The 2,810-nt window shown below is 34.8% G+C and overlaps 1 long non-coding RNA gene across 1 annotated transcript; it reads left to right on the forward strand.

Moving 5' to 3' along the window:
* Window positions 1–910: 910 nt before the first annotated feature.
* On the forward strand, window positions 911–1,545 carry LOC133817486 (uncharacterized). The gene is made up of 3 exons (XR_009885568.1): window positions 911–951; window positions 1,051–1,156; window positions 1,479–1,545. It is a non-coding gene; the product is annotated as an uncharacterized LOC133817486 (long non-coding RNA).
* Window positions 1,546–2,810: the final 1,265 nt, after the last annotated feature.

Here is a 2,810-nt window from a genome sequence, read left to right on the forward strand (position 1 = left end):
AAAGGCAGCTGTAATTGTCCACTCCCCCTTTCCTTCCTTGGATTTCTACACTAATAAGGAAAATGTGATTTTCGTGGCTCTAAGGTCCTGTGACTTGGGGCTGGGTTTTGACCCGTTTTAGTTGCGTTTTAGGAAAAGTTCTATTTCATAAAAAATGTAGATAATTTCATTAGCTTTCTATTGGAACTAAGTTTGTCTAAATTTAATATACAAAACCCAAGTTAGGCCCGTTTTACTGAGGCTGGGTTTAGGATTACGGGAAATGAGAAAAGGCAACTCCTTTTCTACAATTGTTTCCCAATTCATATTTGTGTGAACACAAAAGCTTACCCTATTTACTTTTCCCTCTAAATTACTTAAATAAAATGATATTTCATTTGATCAAAAATTCTGTTAAGATATTTTACGGGACGTTACATCATCTTCGGTTGGTACTACAAAGGTTGAGAGTGCATAGATTATATGCTATGTTCGAGAAATATGAATTTTGGTTACCTCGGGTTACTTTTCTAAGCCACACACTACACCAAATACCCATTTCCATAACACATGAATATAATACTAATCAAAAAGTATTATGCTAGAGGTACTATGTTGGGGCACTTTATGAAAAAAGGCGGTAATAATTTTCACCATCCCGCCACTTAGCATTTTTTTCATTTTGAGACCTGAAAATTTGGGAGACCGTAGACACAATTCCTTCTCCTTTTTCCTCATCATTATCTCTCCTCTCTCTCAGATCTCTTTCTCCCACCAGACCTCTCTCCTTCGCTCTTTCTCTCTCGCCTATGTTTATGGAGCCCGACCTTCCCCTACACGCGCTGGCTAGGGATCTTCAGAGGGCGTCGAAGCTTCGACCCATGTGGGCCCAAGCCCTCACACATTCGAATCTCAACTAGATCGCCCCGTTTGAATCGTCGCTGCTCCTGGTGTATCCGATTTGGAATTCTGGTTTGTGAAACCCTTTTTACAAGCAAAATTTTTTAAATAAATAAATAAAAAAAATGGAAAGTTTGTGCTTGATTTTTTTAATTTATTTATTTTGGGTAGGAGCGCCATAGATTCATCTTTGTTCAAGCAGTGGTTGAAGAACATCGAAAGTGAGACTGGGATTTGGTCTGGAGGTGACTTGTCTCTAGAACAAGTCTTAATTCAGGTTCTTTTTTCACTCAATTTTCTCGTATTATTTCTTGGTTGATTGGAAAATAAAGGAGGGACATTTGGTCTGTGTATAATTCCTTTTCAAAACACACTTGCTGAAAAGAAAAAAAACCATTTGGTTTAGATTGAGGACTTGGTGAGCATTTCACTGAATAACACACATAATATGCATCAAAACATTTTTTAGTGACTTTTAAAACAATGGGTTTCATGTGGTTGATTGAAATAATCGTTACATCACTCATTATTTAATGTTTTGTGTGCACATATCATTACTTTGTAATGGTTGCCATTGAGCGATGGTTTCTTCATATTAGGGAGTGGATATGTTTGGAAAGCGCATTGGGTTTCTCAAATTTAAAGCAGATGTTCTTGACAAATCTAGTGGCAAAAAGGTATATTATAATCATTTCCCCCCATGTATTTCGAGTCTATTATATTTATATATTAACAATGTCATTAAACTTTTAATTTTCTTTTTAATCCATTTCATTTGGTCTTTGTCATCCAAGTATTTAGTCAACAAGTTGATATGGGTTTTGTATTTTTCCATTACTTCTTGGATGCTTGCTTTCAGTCATCTTCTCCTTTTTTTTGTTTTGACTGAAACGTATTTAGGTTCTAGGTATTGTTTTTGCTCGAGGACCGGCTGTAGCCATTCTGATTCTTTTGGACTCAAAAGATGAGACTTATGCTGTTCTCACTGAGCAAGTTTGATCCTTCTACTTTCGGCTTACGTTGTTTTGAGTCTTTAGCTAAAAAGGTGAAAGAAAGGGAATGATGACTAATGTTCTTTTGTCATTGCTAAAATCTTGCTGCAAAATCTTGTATGTTTGTTTTCTCAAGGAAAGGGTCCCAATTGGTAGGCTCGTTTTGGAATTGCCTGCTGGAATGTTGGATGATGACGAGGGTGATATTGTTGGGATTGCAGTTCGTGATGCCTTATAGAGCACTGCTATTTTGGGGGCTATTGTTTCTCATCATTTTTCAGCTTCAAACCCATTAGCTGCAAAAAGAGATGCCTTACAGAGCACTGCTATTTTGGGCTTTGGATGTATGTTATATATACATATCAACATATTGATAGATATAACAATAAAAATAAGCTACTAATATTACCAACTATTCTTGATGGTGATACTCTGAGCTTTTCAGGTGAAACCAACAGAAATTCTCTTGAAGCCATGGTGAGTCCTTTGTATATTTATACTCATAAATATTCCATTAATCTTCTTATTAATATAAACTAATATGTGTTATTAATTCTGCACTTTGCTGGGTGAAGAGCACAGGAAAAGAATCATTACAATGGGGTAAATGTGAGAGCAGCTTCATTAGCTCAATGTTCTTAATTACTTGATTATCTTTAGATTATCTTTGCCATTATTAACATTCTAGGCTGTATAAAAATGTTGAAAAAATTTCATTGTTATACTTATATCAGACAGTTTAAGTTTCTTTCAAGCTCACTCTGTTGTGTGTTAATAAGTATAATTTCATTTTTCTAGTCAAAGGTTGTAAAAAACTATATTGTGATTGAAGGCAATTTTCTCAATTGAATCGAAAGGTAGGTTTTGAATTGGATTGAGGTGTAAGTTGAATAACATTTAAAATATCATAAAATTATGAAAAAAAATAAGAATTTAATA

Source organism: Humulus lupulus, chromosome 1 (genome assembly GCF_963169125.1).
Source record: "Humulus lupulus chromosome 1, drHumLupu1.1, whole genome shotgun sequence".
NCBI classification, from domain to species: Eukaryota; Viridiplantae; Streptophyta; class Magnoliopsida; order Rosales; family Cannabaceae; genus Humulus; species Humulus lupulus.